The 10,248-nt window shown below is 36.5% G+C and overlaps 1 pseudogene; it reads left to right on the top strand.

Annotated features, from left to right (window-relative positions):
* Window positions 1-1,317: 1,317 nt before the first annotated feature.
* LOC140527642 (PRELI domain-containing protein 1, mitochondrial-like) lies at window positions 1,318-1,963 on the top strand (annotated as a pseudogene).
* Window positions 1,964-10,248: the final 8,285 nt, after the last annotated feature.

Here is a 10,248-nt window from a genome sequence, read left to right as displayed (position 1 = left end):
TAAAAGGAAGATTACAGCCCCATGACTCTTTCTTTAATGGATGTTCTTCTATAACAACTTTCATTTAAAGTACTTTTGCCTTTCTTTCATACAACCTGGGGACTCTAAAATTCTGTCTTTTCCCAGACATAAATGGTTGGTTTGAGTAAATATGTAATTGGTTGGGTATTTATGCTCCCCCCATACAAATTGCCACAGACATCATCTAAGTTAAAATCACTTAGAACTCAAAATTCTCCAGATATTTTGGTCTAACACTGACTGGAAAACAAGAAAGGGGAAAAATATGATTTGGGGGGTGGTGGTGATATTGGCATCATGCGTTTTCCTTAATGTAGCCTTAATGTAGTTCCAGTGCATAAAAATCTATAAAGCTTTCCATCCAATTCTCTTTTTCTTATTGCAATAACTTACTCTTTAGGCAAATAAAACGAGAGTTTAAATTTTAGATTTTGACTGTGCTTGTGGGACCAGTGCCTATGGTTCAGTGTCTTTGGGCAAACAAACTGAACTTACATTCAAAACTTTTAGAGTTTTCAAATTATCATTTTTATGGAGGAGGTTTATTCTTTTGCAAGCATCCTGGGGCATTTGCTTCCATTTGAAGTAAATATAAAATAAAGAATGTCTTTCAGGCTCAGTAGAGCTAGTAAAAGTCACAAAATCTCTGAGCTGGATAGACCCTGAGAGGCCATCTAGTCCAAAGTCTACCTGGCTGAGAGGCCCCTCTCCAATATTCTTAGCAAGTAATAATCCAGCATTTGATTGAATACCATTATTGAAAAGGAAACCACTACCTCTAGAGGCAGTTTTGTACAGCTCTTAATGTCAGGAATGTTTTGTTGTTGTCCTCATTTTTGTTTTGTTTTCTATTCACATCGGCTGAAATCTGCTTCTCTGCAACTTCCCCTGGGACCAAGCAAAGCAAATCTAATTTCTTTTTCTGATGACAGCTCTTCAAAACTTGAAGACAATTCTCAAACTCCCTCTTCAGTCTTCTCTTTTCTAATGTAAACACCCACACCTTCTCTAACCTATCCTGATGTGCCATAATGTTAAGGCACCCCCATCATCTTAGTCACTTTTCTCTGAACACTGTATAGGTTATACATTTCCTACCTAAAACGTATAATACCTCTCCAAACTATCCACAAGAATACCTGTGTGGCAGACACACCCTCATGGCGGCGGTGGCCGCTGTGGAGGCCCGGCTTTGGGATGGTGACGGAGAGCACGAGCCCAGCCACCCATCTTTCCCCTACCCCTCAATGTTGTGCACCCCCTGATGCTTCCCCTACCCCGACCCCAGCAGGGAAGATGATGAAGTATTTCCTAGGGCAGAATGTGCTCTGGAGCTGCTGAGACCAAGTGTTTGCTGCCTTGTGGCAGCGTTACCCAAACCCCTACACCAAGAATGCGCTAACTGAAGACATTTCGCACTGGGAGGTAACTCCTAATCAGAAACTGCTGTCCAGGAGACTTTTAACGAAGACCAACTGGATGGATGCCCCGCTGGGCAAAGCGCTTCTTTTCTACTAACGTAGTGTACATCCTTGAGGACTCTATCATGGACCCACAGAACCAGACCCTGACCACTTTCACCTGGAACATCAACCATGCCTGGCTGATGGTGGTGGAGGGAAGATGTTTTTACTGTGTGAACCCTGAAAACAGTGACTAGACTGAAATCCGACGGGAGGTCTGGGTCTCCTCCAGTTTGTTTGGGGTCTCCAGAGCTGTACAGGAGTTTGGTTTAGCTAGATTTAAAAGTAATGTGACCAAAGTCTTTGAGTAAATCTTGGGCAAACTGCAAGGTGAAGCTTATTCTAAGACACTTGTTGAAACAGCTAAGGAAACTGAGAAGGTGAAGGAAACTACTCTGGCAGCTACTGAGAAGGCCAAGGACTTGGCCAGCAAGGCAGCCACCAAGAAGCAGCAGCACTAACAGCAACACTATATTTAAAGGAGGCACCCTACTGCTTCCCCTGAAACAACAAAAAGGCCCTGCTGCCCTGCCAGATAGCTAGTACCCAAGGCTGAGAGACTCTTGGCAAGACCTGGCATTGGGCCTGGACCCCCAGAGCAGATCATCAACACAATGCAAACCCACACAAAATCCAGTTCTTATCCCATTACCCTCCTAGTGTAAGAGGTGTAATTTATTAATAAAAATCAGTTTTCAGTGCAAAAAAAAAAGAACAATCCATGTATGTTCTAAGCAACCAGGAAAAGCATAATCATACCATCATTTTTCATGTTCCAGACACAATTTCTTTCCTTATGTAGTCTAAAATTTTATCAGCTTTTTTGGTTGCCTTAATTTATTCCCAGCTCTTACACAATTTGTGGTACTCAAATATCTCCAGATCTTTTACAATGAAGTGAATTCTTCTGATTCCATATAGAAGAGATTTGGAAGGAAAATCGAAATAATAGCACTGGATTTGTGTTAGAGGAACTGGATTCAAATCTTGCCTCTGAAAGTAGTTACTTGTGTTAACTTGGCATATTACTTAACTGCTTTCTGACCTATTTGTCAAATGAAGAGATTGGACTAGATGTCCTGGATGGTCATTTCCAATTTTAAAATTGTTACTTTGTTTAAAACTGTATGCTTATCATAGTTAAATATCATTTTATTAGATTAGGTCCAATTTTTTTTGATTCAATCATTTTCGTTTTGTCTAATTCTAAATACACTAAAGTGGTTTGCTTTTTTCCTTCCCAACCATTTTACAGAAGAGAAAACTGAGGTAAACAGGGGTAAGTCATTTGCCCAAACACACAGTATCAGAGGTTGAATTTGTCTTCCTGACTCCAAGTATGATGCACTATTTTCTCTATATTTTTTTTTAGTTTGCATTGTGTTTATTCTATACGTTGTAACATCTGAAATATTACTAGAGTCACTTCTTGACATTTCCCATTATGCTTAATAGTGTTTTTTTTTTTTTCAGGGGGAAAATCTAAAAAACTAGACCTAGCCTTGCATACGTTTGGACTGATTATTTGACTGCCTGGCCTTAATTTCTTCATGTGCTAAATAATAAGGTTAAAGAATCTCAAAGTTTTTTTTCAATGATAAATTTCTTTCTTCTGGAAGATCTAGAAGATGTTTTTCAGTCATGTCTGACTCTGTGTTACTCTGTTTGGGATGTTTTTGGCAAAGATTCTGGAGTGGTTTGCCATTTCCTTCTCTAACTTATTTTACAGATGAAGAAAATGAGGCAAACATGGTTAAATGAATTGACAGTTACATAGTATTCATCTGAGTTCAGATTTGAATTCAAGAAAATTAATCTTTCTGATACCAGGCAGGGCACTCCATCCTCTGGATCATGTAGATGCTCCCTAGATAATTCATAACTGAGCAAACCACAGCTGAACTAATACTAGAAGCTTTCTATTGTCAGTTTCACTGGTAAGTTTTATCAAGACACATAAAGGAACTTCACTGGAAACCTCAAAATTTCAGCATAAGAAACTATAACCAACACTGTACCAGTAGACACACGTAAGCATCACTTATGTTCTGGCAATATTATTTTTCTTTTTTTAATAATTTCTTTTTTTTCCAAATTAATTAATTTATTTCTTTTCAGTTTTCAACAATTCCTTCTGTAAGTTCCAAATTTACTCCCCATCCTTCCCTAAAATGGCATGCAATCTTGTATGGGTTTTATATATACATTCTTATTAAATACATTTTCATATTTGTCATGTTGCATAGAAGAATTAAACAGAATGGGAGAAACCATGAGAAAAACAAAATTAAAAAAAAAACATAACAAAGGAGAAAATAGTATGCTTCATTCTGCATTCTGACTCCATAGTTTTTCTCTGGATATGGACGGAATTTTGTGTTATGAGTCCTTTGGAAATGGTTTAGGTCTTTGCATTGCTGTGAAGGGCTCAGTCTATCAAAAACGGTGCTAGCACACTGTGGCTGTTACTGTGTATAATGTTTTCTATTTCTGCTTACTTTACTCAGTCCATATAAATCAATCCATTTTTTTCTGAAGTCTGCCTAGTCATCATTTCTTATAGCACAATAGCATTCCTTTACATTTATATACCACAACTTGTTCAGTCATTCCCCAAATGATGGGCATCACCTTGATTTCCAATTCTTGGTCATCACAAAAAGAGCTGCCAAATATTTTTTGTACGTGTGGGTCCTTTTCCCATTTTTATGATTTCTTTGGAATACAGCCCTAGAAGCAATATTGCTGGGTCAAAGGGTATGCACATTTATATAGATAGTCTTTTGGCCATAGTTCCAAATTGCTCTCTAGAATGGTTGCATCAGCTCACAGCTCCACCAACTATGAATTACTGTTCTGACTCGAAAATTTTCTCCAACATTTATCATTTTCCAATTATGTCAAGTTAGACAATCTGATAGGTATGATGTGGTAACTCAGAGTTGCTTTGATTTGTATCTCTCTAATCATTATTTATTTAGAGCATTTTTATATGACTTTATATAGCTTTAATTTCTTCTTCTGAAAACTGCCTGGTCATATACTGTGACCATCTATCCCTTGGGGAATGCCTTGGATTTTTGTAAATTTGTCTCTGTTCTCTATAAATTTTAGAAATGAGGCCTTTATCAGAGACACTAGCTCTAAAAATTTTCCTAGTTTTTCTGCTTTCCTACTAATCTTGGTTGTATTGGCTTTGTTTGTACAAAAACTTTTCAATTTAATATAATCAAAGTTATCTCTTGCATTTCATAATTCCTCCATTCTCCATAAATTTGACAAATAAACACTTCCTTGCTCCCCTAGTTTGTTTATACTATCAACCTTTATACCTATATTGTGTATCCTTTTGGATTTTATTTTGGTATATGGTGTTGGGCATTGGTCTATGCCCAGTTTCTGCCACACCATTTTCTAGTTTTCCCAGCAGTTTTTGTCAAACAGTGAGTTCTTATCCCAGAAGTTGGGGTCCTTGGGTTTATCAAACAGTAGACTGCTATAATCTTTGAGTACTGTGTCTTGTGTACCTAACATATTCCACTGATCTACCACTCTATTTCTTAGCCAGTACCAAGTGGTTTCAATGAATGTTGCTTTATAGTACAATTTAAGATCTGGTAGGACCCAGCCACCTTGCCTAGCATTTTTTTTCCCATTAATTCCCTTGATATTCTGAATCTTTTGTTCCTCCAGCTGAATTTTTATATTATTTTTTCTAGCTCTAGAAAATATTTTTTCATAGTTTGATTGGTATGGCACTGAATAAGTAAATTAATTGAGGTAGAATTATCATTTTTTTATATTAGCTCAGCCTACCCATGAGCAACTGATGTTTTTCCAATTATTTAAAACTGCCTTTATTTGTGTGAAAAGTGTTTTGTAATTATGTTCATATAATCCCTGGGTTTGTTTTGACAGGTAGACTCCCAAATATTTCATAGAGTCTACAGTAACTTTAAATGGGATTTCTGTTTCTATCTCTTGTTGTTGGGCTGTGTTAGTAATACGTAGAAATGCAAATGATTTGTGCGGGTTTATTTTGTACCCTGCAACTTTGTTAAAGTTGTTTATTATTGCCAGTAGTTTTTTTTTACTTTATTGTCTAGGATTTTCTAAGTATATCATCATACCATCTGAAAAGAGTGACAACTTCGTTTCTTCTTTGCCAGTTCTAATTCCTTCTCTTTCTTTTTACTTCTCTTATTGCTAAAGCTAACATTTCTATTATTATATTGAATAACAGTGGTGATAATGGGCATACTTGTTTCACCCTGATCTTACAGGAAATACATCTCGCTTATCTCCATTACATATAATGCTTGCTGATATTAGGTAGATATTACTTGTTATTTTAAGGAAGGCTCCATTTATTCCTATGGTCTCCAATATTTTCAATAGGAATGGGTGTTGTATTTTGTCAAAAACTTTTTCTGCGTAATCATATGGTTTCTGTTAGTTTTGGTATTGTTGTGATCGATTTTGCTGATGGTTTTACTAATATTGAATCAGCCCTGCATTCCTGGTATAAATCCTACCTGATCAAAGTGTATTATTCTCATGAAAAGTTGCTGTAATCTTTTTGCTAATACCTTATTTAAAATTTTTGCATCTATATTCATTAGGGAAATGGGTCTATAATTTTCTTTCTGTGTTTTGACTCGTCCCGGTTTAGGTATCAGCACTATATTTGTATCACTAAAAGAATTTGGCATGACTACTCTTTTGCCAGTTTTCCCAAATAGTCTATATAGTATTGGAATCAACTGTTCTTTAAATACTTGATAGAATATGCTTGTAAATCTGGCCCAGGAGATTTTGTCATAGGGAGTTCATTGATGGTTCATTCAATTTCTTTTTCCGAGATAAGATTATTTAAGTATTTTACTTCTTCTGTTAATATGGGCAGTTTATTTTTTGTAAATATTCTTCTATTTCATGTTAATTGTCAAATTTATGGGCATACAGTTGGGCAAAATAAATTCTACTTATTGTTTTAATTTCTTCTTCATTGGAGGTGAATTCACCCTTTCATTTTTGATACTGGTAATTTGGTTTACTTCTTTTTTTTAAATCAAATTGACCAAAGGTTTATCAATTTTATTTTTTTCATAAAACCAGCTCTTAGTTTTATTTATTAGCTCAATAGTTTTCTTAGTTTCTATTTTATTAATCTCTCCTTTGGTTATCAGTATTTCCAATTTGATAGTTGTGTGGATTTTTAATTTGTTCTTTTTCTAGTTTTTTCAGTTGCATGCCCAATTCATTGACTTCATCTCTCTCTATTTTATTCATGTAAGCATTCAGAGGTATAAAACTTCCCCCTAAGAATTGCTTTCACTGCATCCCATAAGTTTTGGTAGGCGTCATTACTGTCATTCTCTCCAACGAAGTTATTGGTTGTTTCTATGATTTGTTGTTTGACCCAATCATTCTTTAGGATTAGATTATTTAATGTCAAATTAATTTTTGATCTATTTTTCCATGGCTCATTATTACCTATAATTTTTATTACATTATAATCTGAAAAAGATGCATTGACTATTTCTGCCTTTCTACACTGGATTGTGAAGTTTTTTATGCCCTAGTAAATGGTAAATTTTAGTTTATGTGCCACGTACCACTGAGAAAAAGATATATTCCTTTCTATCCTCATTCAGTTTTTTCCAGAGGTTTGTCATATCTACCTTTTCCAGAATTCTATTCTCCTCCTTAACTTCTTTCTTGTTTATTTTGAGATTAGATTTATCAAGTTCAGAGAGGGGGAGGTTGAGATCTCCCACTAGTATAGTTTTGCTATTTCTTCCTATAATTCTTTTAACTTTCCTATAAGAATTAGTATGCTATACCACTTGGTGCACATATGTTTAATAATGATATTACTTCATTGTCTCTGGTGCCTTTTAGCAGGATATAGTTTCCTTCCTTATCTCTTTTGATTAGATATATTTTTACTTTTGCTTTATCTAAGATTAGGATTGCTACCCCTGTTTTTGTTTTTTTTTTTTATTTCAGCTGAAATATAATATATTCTACTCCAACATTTTACCTTTACCCTGTGGATATCCCCTTGTTTCAGATGTGTTTCTTGTAAACAACATATAGTAGGATTATGATTTTTTAATCCATTCTGCTATGTGCCTATGTTTTTATGGGAGAATTCATCCTTTTCCCATTCACAGTTATGATTACTATCTGTCTTTCTCTTTTATTTCTCCCTATTTCCTTCCCTTCATCAAGGGTTGTACTTTCTACCACTACCTCCCTCAGTCTTTCTTCCTTTCTATTAGCCTTTCTCTCTTTTCTTTTCCCTTTCCCCTGCTATTGGCTGTAGGGCAAGTTAGATTTCTATACTTAACTGAATATGTTATTCCTTCCTTGAACTAAATCTGATGAGAGTAAAGCTCCAACAATTCTCATCTCCCTGCCTTCTTACCCTCTACAATAATATGTTTTTGTGCTTCTTCATGTAATGTAATTTCCCCTTTTTTGACTCTTCCTTTCCTCTTCTCCCTTTGTACTCCTTAATTAGGCTTTTATCATCACATCAGTTAATTTATACCCATTCCCTCTATGTATATCCCTTTTAAATGTCATAATAAATATACAATTCTCAAGAATAACAAGTATTATCCTCCCATATAGAGATGCAAACAGTTTGTCTATATTAAATAACAAGTTGTTTTTTTTTTCCTGTTTGCCTTGTTATGCTTCTCTTGACTCTTGTATTTGAAGATCACATTTTCTATTGAGCTCTGACTTTTTCATCAGGAAGGTCTGGAAATTCCTTATTTCATTGAATGTCCACCTCCTTGCCTGAAAGATTATGCTCAGTTTTGCTGGGTAACTGATTCTTGGTTGTAGTCCAAGCTCCTTTGCCTTATGGAATATCATATTCCAATCCCTCTGATCTTTTGCTGTAGAAGGTACAAGGTCCTGTATTATCCTGACTGTAGTTCCTTGATATCTGAATTGTTTCTTTCTGGCTGCTTGCCATATTTGCTCCTTGACCTGATAATTCTGGAACTTTGCAACAATATTCCTTGACTTTTTCCATTTGAGATCTCTTTCCAGAGGTGATCAGTGGATTCTTTAGAGAACTATTTCTCCCTCTAGATTTAGGCCCTCAGGGCAGTTTTCCTTGGTGATTTCTTGGAAGATATTGTCCAGGTGTTTTTTTTTCATCATGGCTTTCTCATAGCCTAATAATTCTTAGATTTTTCTCTCCTGGATCTATTTTTCAGGTTGGTTGTTTTTCTGATGAGATATTTTACATTTTTTTCATTCGTTCAATTTTGTTTGACTAATTCTCGATATCACATAGATTCTTCACTTGCACAATTCTAATTTTTAAAGAACTGTTTTCTTTGGTTAGCTATCATGATTCTGTTTCCATTTGTCCCATTATTCCTCATAAGGAGTTATTTTCTCCAGGTAGGATTTGTATCTTCTTATCCATGTGGCCAATTTCAGTTTTTAAGAAGCTGATTGTATTTTTAAAATCATTGTTCCATTTTTCTTCTACCTCCTTATTTGCTTTTTAAAGTCCTTCTTGAGCTCTTCCAGGAATGCTCTTTGTACTTGATACCAGGTCATGTTCCCTTTTGAGGTTTCAGATGTGGGCATAGTTTCAGTGCTGTAATCTTCTGAATTCACATTTTGATCTTCCCTCTCCCTGTAATAAGATTCTATGGTTTTTACTTTTCTGATTTTCTTCTTGCTCATGGTGATTGCCTTTTCCATGGCTCTTAAAATGGATTTCTGCTTCTGGGACACAAGGGGCTCAGTCCCATGTTTCTAGTAGCCTGGTTACTGGCTTTGTATTCTGTGTCCTCTGGTTCTTTCAACTAGAAGCTATATAATGCTGCAGCTTATCTGGTGCTGAACTGGCTGATTTGTGACAAGGCCAAGGCCAGGTGAAGACTCTCTGAGTTTCCCTGAGGTTACACTGAAGCTTGCAGCTTGATTTATGGGGGAGAGGTGGTCTGACAACTGGAGCCCCTCCACTAAGGCTGTGCTAGAGCATGGGAATGCTCAGAGACTGGTGCACTCCATCTGCACTGGTGTCTGTCCAATTTCCCTGGCTTTGCTAAGGCATGCCTAGCATCCTAGTGTTGGCACTTACTGGTTCCATCCCCTGGACTCAGGATCTCCTGCTGGTCTGCTAAGGTGGGGCTTGCTGGGACATCTCTGGTCCTTCAAAGGTCCCCTTCAGCCACAGCAAGAGAGACTAGTCCCATCAATCTCCCCAGCCTCTTGAGCTAAAAGACTGCTGTACCTCTTCTATGGGCTCCACTATCCCAGGATTTTTTCCTAGGGCAATATTCTCTGGGTTTTTCAAGGTCAACAAGGGAGTCTGAGAGCACTTACTGTTTGCTCCTCCATCTTGGTTCCCGGAAGTTCAAGTAAGTGACTTTCAAACATGCAGTCTGTGGCCTGTTAGCCCCAGGAGCAACCACTTTTACTGCCATTTACAGTCAAAGGCTTCTCTCTTACCTAGCTCTAGATGACTCCCTGACTGACAATTTTCAACCAGGATTTTGAAGGGGCTACAAATTATTGCTTCTTAACTTTACAAAAAAAAAATGAACCCATTCAATATGATCTCCTTCTTCTCCCATTCTCTTCATCTCAAAATCCCTTGACATAATCTCCTGGTTTCCCCCAGTCTCTGACAAAGAAACTTCCCTTTTTTACTTGATCTCATCCCCTTTCATCTTCTCCAACCAGACTGCATGTTTGATCAATGCATTACCTCATTAAATCT

Source organism: Notamacropus eugenii, chromosome 1 (assembly GCF_028372415.1).
Source record: "Notamacropus eugenii isolate mMacEug1 chromosome 1, mMacEug1.pri_v2, whole genome shotgun sequence".
Lineage (NCBI taxonomy): Eukaryota > Metazoa > Chordata > Mammalia > Diprotodontia > Macropodidae > Notamacropus > Notamacropus eugenii.
This window is presented reverse-complemented; position numbering and strand designations above follow the sequence as displayed.